Source organism: Meleagris gallopavo, chromosome 2, assembly GCF_000146605.3.
Source record: "Meleagris gallopavo isolate NT-WF06-2002-E0010 breed Aviagen turkey brand Nicholas breeding stock chromosome 2, Turkey_5.1, whole genome shotgun sequence".
In the NCBI taxonomy this organism is placed as follows: domain Eukaryota; kingdom Metazoa; phylum Chordata; class Aves; order Galliformes; family Phasianidae; genus Meleagris; species Meleagris gallopavo.
Genome location: NC_015012.2, coordinates 17313650 through 17322983, shown reverse-complemented (window position 1 = coordinate 17322983; position 9334 = coordinate 17313650). Strand labels below are relative to the sequence as shown.

General features: G+C 47.4%; 1 long non-coding RNA gene across 1 annotated transcript in view; it reads right to left on the bottom strand.

Annotated features, from left to right (window-relative positions):
- Nucleotides 1-6533: 6533 nt before the first annotated feature.
- The window catches only part of LOC104909567, a 59383-nt gene continuing 56582 nt past the window's right edge, over nucleotides 6534-9334 (bottom strand). Inside the window, exon 3 of the long non-coding RNA XR_002111703.2 lies at nucleotides 6534-7034. This is a non-coding gene — a long non-coding RNA (uncharacterized LOC104909567). The remainder of the gene's footprint in view (nucleotides 7035-9334) is intronic.

Genomic DNA, 9334 nt, shown 5'->3' with positions numbered 1-9334 from the left:
CGCGGACGTGCAGCGCGCGCCCCTCTCGCGCCCCGGCGCTGTCAGAGCAGCGGAGCGACGGAGCGAAGCGGGAACCGCACATCTCCAAGTTCGGGGCGAGGAGCACCGTGTCCTCGCAAGAAGGGGTGCGATGACGTAGTGTGGAGTTCAACTAAGAGGCTTCAGCTGGATGCGTCTGCCAATAGTCCCGTTCTAACCACCGTGAGCCTGCACGAGATGCTCTTTGCAGAAAAGTGAAGGGAAGCCACGTGCGACTTCGTGTTTTTGTAGGAAGGCTGAGTGTGAGTGACAGACCCAGCGCTGCCCACAGACAGGTGCTCCATTCATCCTGCCCCGCAGCGGAGAGCTGCTGTCGATAAACACGAGGTGCTCCGCAATGCTGGGCAAGGCAGCCACAGCCTGGTTCACACCATTGAACAAAGGCAACACAGAGCAACATTTCAATTCTTCTTCAGGACTTTACACAAAGCTTCAAAACAAATGTATTTTTACATACCTGGCAGGATAGGCCACCTCCTAGAGGTTGGAAGGGACCTCGGGAACCATCTACTTCAAACCCCTGCTACAGCAGCTCCCCACAGCAGGTTGCACAGGTAGGCATCCAGATGAGTCTTGTGTATCTCCAGAGGAGAGTCTGCAGCCTCCCTGGGCAGCCTGTTCCTGTGCTCCGTCACCCTCACAGCAAAGAAGTTTTCTCCATATTCATGTGGAACTTTCTATGCTTCAGTTTGTACCCCTTGCCTCTTGTTCTGCCTCTGGGTATCACCAAACAGAGCCTGGCTCCATCTGCTCGACTTCCTCCCATTAGATATTTATAAACAGCAATGAGATCCCCTCTCAGTCTCCTCCAGGCTGAACAGCCCCAGGTCTCTCAGCCTTTCCTCGTCCAAAAGATACTCCAGGCCTTCATCATCTCTGTGGCCCTCCACTGGACTCTCTCTAGGATATCTTGTCTTTCTTGAACTGAGGAGCACAGAACTGACATAGCACTCTAGATGTGGCTGCACTAGGACCTTTACAAGCCATGCTCAGCTCAGACATGACTGTAGTTCCATTTCCTAGGGGCTGGGTGAGATTCCTCACTCTGCCCATCCTTGGTGCTGCCAAAGGAAGGGCCCCATGGTGGGGAACTAAGCTGGTGAGCCAGAGGCTTGGAGAGACCCCACTAGGAGTCACTGCCACAGCTGTGCTTCATAGTTTGGGGTGATAAAGACTGGTCCTCCTGTCTTGAAAAAGAGACCAAGAAGGTAAATTACTCAAATCAGTCCTATTGGAAGGTAATTGCATAGATAACAGCAGCCCTGAGAGAGGAAGCCACAGTTACTGGCATTCAGCTGGGTGAGATCCATTCTACCCTGTGCCCAGAGAGCCTATTGATCTCCTAAGAGCAAATAAGAGCTTTTACACAGTGTCCTTCCCAGAAGCAAATATCCAATTGTGCTGGCCTGGGATCTGCAGAGGGACATGCATGGGAGGCACGCTGGGTCTAGCAGCACAGGACAGTGCTTTGGAGAGCCCACCAGGCTCCAAGTGAGCAATACTGTAGGTACAGACTGAGCAAACCCAACCCCTCACTGCAAGCACCATCCCTATGGGGAAGCCATAGCTTTGTTCCTTTGCCCAAAAGCCAGCAGCATCTGGCTTCAGGGCTGTGCATGCCATGGTTCATGTGTAGGCTCCCAGTCCTGCAAGGACCAAGGCTGTAAAGTGAAGCACATCTACCAGCCCTGCTGTACTCCTGTGCTCGCTGGTGTTGCAGGGGAAACTAACAGAACCATCACAAAGTCACTCTGAATGTTTGTCCTAAGAGAACATCCTAACATATTTGTTGATGGTGGAGGCTTTGTATGGTAAGCTGCTGTTTGTCTACTAGCTTTCAGGACCAGTTTCCACCACCCCCTGTTTCTATCTGTATTAGATGGAGCTGTCAGCATCTCACGTCTGTCAAAAAGAGCATCAGTATTCCCTGGCAGCAGGCAGGGGAAGCTCTGCACACGGCTAGCACTTTAACATTCTCGTGGATGTGCAGGCCTGTGGGCCTAGAGATGTTTGCTCAGCCAGACCAAGTGGCTGAGCCCAGCCTCCTCTGGTGCAAGCAGCCATTAGACATAGAGGGAGCTGCTCCTTGTTTCATTCACCTGTCTCATGTATGGCCATGCTGGTGTGATGGAAACAACTCCTGAGCTGCTTGGGCCCTCCCTGCACAGCAGATTGTTGAGTTATACCCATTTTCAAGCAACCCCTCTCCTCCCAGCTGGGCTTCAGGCACATCCTTATCCATAGGATAAACCACCTCTTCCTCAGCTTGCTTACAGCAACCCTAAAATTGGAAGTGAGAACTTAGCAGGAATAAAGAGCTGGGATCTTATTGAGATCAACTCTATTTCTGTCACACTGACTGAGACAGGCAGTTGGCCTTGTTCTGCTCCCGCCTACCTCAGTGCGAGCCCCGGCTTGCTTTACCCTGATGTAGCACCGCTGGGCTTCAGCTCCTCACCCAGGGCTCCTGCCCTGCATGTAACTATAAGCAAGCCACCAGTGGTCACCCCTGCACAGCCAAAATCAGGCAATGGGGAAAGTAGAATTCACACTAATGGGTTCCAAATTTTGATAGCATTAGTCAACAAGTAAAGTGCTCTGGGTCATAGGACAAGCTTGTTTGCCATCCTCCCCTGCTCTCCCGAGGCTGTGAGCAATAATTAGGCTCACCATCTTCCTTACACTGATATGACAAACCAGTTTAACAAGAGAGCTCTTCCCTTGCCAGTCTGTTATACCAAAGGCAGTTGAGCCCCATACCGGCTTGTTCAGCTTTCATCTAAAAGATTCTACCTTTAAATGGGATGACAGCTTAGCCAAGAGCATCTCCTGGCTTCATAGAGTCACTCCCCCACCTGAAAATCACCCTCACCTCCCTCTGCTCTCACAGCTGCCAGCTGGTCTCACAACACATCTTCTATCCCTTTAATTTTCCCCATCTTCAGTGGTGCTAGTGGTGTGCCCTTGCTGGTCCCTGCAGGTGACACAAGGTGACACTAGGGGGGGGACAGCAGCCCACAGGTTGCTCATCCCAAGTTCTGAGTTCTGAGAGCTCACTGCTGCTTCCAGCTTGATGAGCTGCACCAGCATTGCGGAGCCTCTACAAACAGTGTTGCTTGAAGAGGAACAAGCATCCCCACTGTGGTTTAAGTGTCCCCTGGTCCTCCGGGAGGTGAACATATGAAAGCCACCAGGAGTTTGAGGAAGCACACTGAAGTTTAACATGTTAAGAGAAAGCTAAAGATCAGTTTGGCTCTCACTGGGTGTGCCTGTCTCAGCAGCTTGCCACCAAGCATGCAGGGAAGTGCCCGTGCTCTTACCAAATACACTGGTGCAAGACACTCAGATAACAAAGCCAAGGAGTGAGCTAAAAGGGAAAATAGTACTTTGACTTTCTCAAGAAGATGATCCTTCTTAGGCAAGGCCAACCAGTATAACCAATGCTTGCTCAAATCTTTTAAGGCAAATCCTGCTCCCTTGATTCATGGGACTGACGTCCTAAGGGACTTCTGCTGCTCTTGGTACAAGGAAAACAACCAGATGCAATCTAGAGAGATGAGGAAGCTGGCTCCTCCATGCCTTTCTCTGAATACAGCAAACTACTTGGCCAGAAGTACAGATTTCATACAAAATGCCCACGCTTGCGTAGAATGTAGATAGCCAACGTTTGAATTAGACTAACTGTTGCTAATAGAAAATCTTGGAGCCCTTGTCTTTTATAGCAAGTCAACAAAAAAAAAAAAAAAAAAGCCAAGTTCATTTATGGTTAATATTAATGTCCTAGATGTTTCTTACAACTTCTGTTTTCCCACAGTGATGATTCCATGCTGATGGATTGTGAAACCACAGCGGAGGGACTCACAAAACAGATGTCAGCAGCAGAGATTACAAACTATAGGCTTGTTTCCCCAGCCCACTGAGGATTATCACCACACCTACTATCTACTCAGACACCTCCTTGAGAGATTGTTTCATGGCTTGGACCAATAATCATTTTTCTCCCTGCTACCCGCTGAAAGCAATTCGGCATGCAGCCAACAGTTGACCAGTTCTATTTCTCACTCCAGTCCAATTTCTGTAGCCCTTCTGGCCTCTAATGAGTGAGTTTACAAGAAATACTATTCTCATTAGGCAGCCACATGACTGCTGCTTAGCTGACTATAAAATCCCTACCAGCAAGGAGTTGCCCTGGCTCCAGATCCTAGAAGCACTTTGCTATAGCAGGTGTGTTGTATTGGAGGGAGATCCCCTGGTGAGACATTTGTGCCGTAGTTTTGGGTTACATGGCTTGGCTCTGCCTGTGGTCATCTCAAGAAGCACAGCTGTAGTTTCACTCCAGTGTTTGCTAGTGGTTTGGGCTAATTTAGCCCATTTCTTTGTTCAGCAGCAAGCCGCAGAACTAGGAACAGGATGGACAAGCTCTAATGCAGCCCCCTTCTCTTCTCGAAACAGCACCTGAATGGACATGCATGTAGTGTGCAGGAGGTGTAGAACTGCTGTCAGTACTGTGTTATTCCTGTGCAACACCACATTGTTCTGTCACTTCAATGCAGTGGCCTCTGCTTTCCCAAGTGCTCTGTAATGCACGAGCCACCTTTTCAGACAAAAACAGTGGTAATTTCCATCCTCAGCAGCAAAAGCTGCTGTATCCCATTGTATCCCATGCCACCCACCAGGACAAAACTGCATCAGCAGTGGCCCTACAGACTCCAGTGGCAGTCTGAGCAAGATCCAAAGGGCAGTGTGGTGGCTTAGGGATCCCAGGGGATTCAACAACAGGAGGTTTAGGACACAAAAGGGTCAGGAGCAAATCCAGAAGGAAGAACCCAAGGCAAATGCCTCCAGCCCCAGCATCAAACCAGTAAGAGCGTGTCAAGACACATCAGAATTTCAGATCTACGCAAATCCTGCAGCAGAATCAAAATGCTGGGGCTGATGGAATAAATAGCACCTGGGTCTTCTCACCACCATTTCTTAATCCAGCTCATCTTCCTAAAGCTCTGCTAAATTTCACTTTTATAAACATGCTTTGAGAACACTGCTTCCCCTCTCTCTCTTCCAATAAAAGGCCATTAATTACAGAGATCTAATAATAACGATACGGTAAACTTGCAGGACTGTGTATGTTATATATGAGGTGGTGACTCAGCCTTAAAACATAGTAGAAGCCAGTGTAAGTAACTGTAACCTAGCTGGAGAGAAGGGTTTCTATAGAGAACTCAAGTAAAACAATCACCTCCACACCAGGACATGGGGCTGTGCAAATGTTCCTGCCCCGTGCCCGTTGCTCGTGCTCGCATCGGGAAAGTCAAGTGAATTTCATCAAAAACTGAAAGGATATTTTCTAGTGCAGCAAGGTATGTTTACTATTAGTCTGATTAAAGTAGTTTTCAATCACGACTAATCTGATCTGGCCAAGGAGAAAGCAAATAACCGCTCTTTTTCCATCAGATAGCCCAGTAAGCACTGTCACTCCCTGCCGCACGTGGCCCTGCTCTGGTTTCTGTCAGGGAACTTCCATCCGGGCCCTGGCCCCCCTTCCTTCCAATGCAGCCATGCCATCTGGATGAGGCACCCAGCCGGCTGCCCCCAGAGCAGTGCCGAGTCACCCGCGGGCCCCTGACCGACTGCCTTATCGGAGGGGATCAGCCAGGAGATGCCAAAGTCAACAGAGCGAGTCGTTACTCACTTCTTTAATCGAAGGAGTGTAAAAATAAAAAGCGATGATGTCACTGTGAGGGAGAGATTCTTCCTTGACGAGTGGTAATTAAGTCATGGTCACAAAGCCCTCCTGGAGCCATAAGGAGGCTCTGGCCTCCAGCTCTCAGATGGGGCCGCAGACATGGATCATCCTGGGAGACAAAACTCAGCATCTCCCTGGTCCCTTTTGGCCCCCTCCCTCGCCACAGAGGGGATTACACCCCTCATCTCATGGAAGAAATCTTGGTTCCTTTACACATCTCGGTCCCATTCTGCTTCATCTCTTGGCCAGGGGAGATCCACTCAATACCCTGTCAGCCATGCACATGTTTTGGAAACACCACAGAAAATCACTAAGAGATATTTCCAGCAGCACTGCAGTAGACATATATGTAGACAACAGCAGCTACTGGAACACTGCGTGCCTGTGCAGGCACAACACATGTTCTGGAAGATTTATCTTCTCTATTTCTTTATTTCCTCAGTGCAGAATGACCACGTCAGGAAGGAGCACTTCTGACAGACTTTCCCCATGACATTACTGAAGATATATTTCCCTGCTGACATGAGCAGCCTTGCATCATGGCCAGCATCCAGCAGCACTGCCCAGGGACTGCTGCAGTGCAGGAGTTGGGAAATGGACTTTTATTATCCACTTAGGGGCACAGATCACAGACTACATGAGTTCCAAAAATAAAAATATAAAGTATTTTAAAGTATGGTTCAATGGTTTGTATTACATTAAAAAAGAAAACAACATTAAAAAAAGAAAACAATGAAGTTTCTTTCTGGCATCATGGCCAAACATGGCATAGCAAATGTCACAACTCAGACAAGCCTCATGTCTAAAATCATTCTCACTGGCATACAGGGAGAAGCTCTGGGCTATACTTTGTGCTTTGTCATATGGCAGCCTTCCCGTTTTGAGGACACAGAACCCTCTGGGTACACACCCCAATAATTTCTCTCTGTGCTCCATACCTCTAAAATGTACACACAGTTTGTGTTTGCAGCTAACAGGTGGGAGAAATCTATTTACAACAAATTTTGCCAAGAACGGGCACCTATGCTTGAAAAAGTGTACTCCGAGTGTGTTCAGCATTGCTGAGATGAGTAACTCCATGTCAGTTTTTAGCTCCAAACTAATTTTAATGGCTGAACCTTAAGCACTGGAACAACAGAGTAATAGAAATTCTCACAAGCCATTATCAGCTCTGTCGGCTGCTGCTACGATGCTGTTGCTCACTTCTAACATCTTCTTTTCTCAGAAGAGCCTTTGCCCATCACCCGGTTATCTGCAGGATGAGCAGAACAGGGATTGAGAAATGTGCAAAAAAATTGTTTCAGATCCACAGAGGCTCCAATAATGAATCACCAAAGCTTCCTCTGCCAAAGGAACACATTTCTATCCCAAGCACAGCCCTAGCACTGTTCCTCTCTGCTCTCAGCAGCCTATCAAAATGAGGAGTCCTGTGAGGACCAAGAACCTCAGTCTTGCCCATTGATGGGCCCCTCCAGCCCTTGGATCCCAGCTATGCACCATGGTGGAGCTGGGACAGTACAGTTGCCCCTGGCAGTGTGGGACATGGGCTCAGCCCTCACCCCAGCTAAGAAACAAGCATGGAGACCTTGGGTCCCAGCTGCCCCATGGCACCACACTGCTTGCAGCAGGCATATCACTCCTGAGAATTGTGAGGAGATCAGCACAGGGCTGGTCCTGAGATCTTGAGGGCCTAAAGGTTTAACACAATCAACACCCCTTCAGCTTTTCATTTAGATACCACATATTTGTCTGACTACACTGCCTGCGATTAGCACTAATTGTAAATGCCACAGGAATGAGCAATGTCCTCTGCATTAAACACAGAGTGCACACAAACAATTAGTGCTTGATGCAAAAATAAGGAATTGCTTCATCAGGTGAAGGATGTATGCAACTGGCGTGACGGACCGATAAACAACAGGTCTTTTCATCTGCTCCAAGTACAGCACACTCATCCCCCACTCACAGCACTTCTCAAAAGACTGCATTGTATTATAAAATTTCACATCCTTTCAAAAATAGTTTAAGTAAAAGCTTAGGAAGACAGTTGTGTGATCTTATGGATACTTCATTCATGACTAACATTATTCTGGCAAACTGCCTAAATATAACTTCAGCTCAAGCCCAGGGGAGTAATGGTGGCTTCCAAGCATTTGGTCATCTGGGTTGGAACATCTTCCTGCAGCAGGGAACGGTCGGGACTGTGAACCACTGCTCCAACCCTGGGACTCACAACTTCAGCAACACATTCCAGGGAAACTGAACAAGAGCTTGGAGATTTTAGTTTGACCTCCAAATTTGGTGTGAGGATTTTAAACAGGGCAGATTCAGTGAAGGAGCAGGGAAAGGAAAAGAAAAGGAGGTTGTTTTAACACGATTGCTTGTTCAGCCCATTATAAAGGAAAAGATTTGCAAAATTCAAACCTAGCTCAGTGCAGGATTTGGGAACATGCATGGGTAAGCAGTTGGGAGGCAGTGTTTTGATATTTCTTCTTGACATTGCTGTCTTCATTGCTACATTTGCTGAGGTCAGTGCATAAAATGGAGCCTGCAAGCAAAAAGGTGATAAATGCAACTTTTCTCCTTGAAAGTGTCATGCCTTCAGATTTTCCAGCCACAAAGCCTACTGAGGTCAGACCAACTATGCATACTAAATAGTTTCAATTTACATAGCGTGCATATGTATATTTACACACACAACAAGCTTTCCCTGATTCCCTCCATGTTACACAAACAAATGGCTGTTATGGGTAATTCCTGTGATCCACTTAATCTGAATTTTTCGCTGAATCTGTTCAGTTTGAAGAGTTTTGATATCCGTGAACCTCTCAATGGACAACCGAGGAACAACGACATTATCCAAACACTGCTAAGTGCTCCCAGAGGTGAGAATTGTTGGTGCTCTCAGTGCTTTCTCACAGACTAGATATGAGCAGTCTCATTAGCCCTGTAATTGTTTCATTCAGTCTTTTATTCCTGCTTGCCTCTTGACCTCAGGGCTCTCTTTGAGAGGTGTTTCCATGTGTTAATTATGTCGTGTAAAACAGCATTAGCACTTCTACATTTGCTGCCTCCTGCACTTTCTGGGATACTCCCTCACACCGAGAGGCACCATCAGAACCCCATGATGTAATTTCTCCAATTCATTTGTTAGTTACCTGAGGAGAAAGGGCTATGATAATTCTACTCAGTTTCAGGGAACTGCTCCTAATCTTCCGTTTTGATCTTTCTCATTTTATGGGAGCCTTCCTGTGCATCAGTGACTTTATTCCTCTGCTGATGAAAAATGCCTGTGAGAAGAGTCACGTTCTGATTTCCAATGATGAGCTCACTCATCTTCAACAAGGGACAACATTGCACAACTTGTAGTCATGCACTATAGCAATGGCCAGAGCAGACCAGTCATGGTCAAATATTTGTAGTACAGGGAACACTTTAAAGGAAGAACATTTGTTATCAAGAAATAAGAGGTGATTCATGAGCTTTACATACATAGAAATCCAAACTGACACAGGTGGTAATTGAGCTGGAAAGGTGGTGAAGCACCAAAAA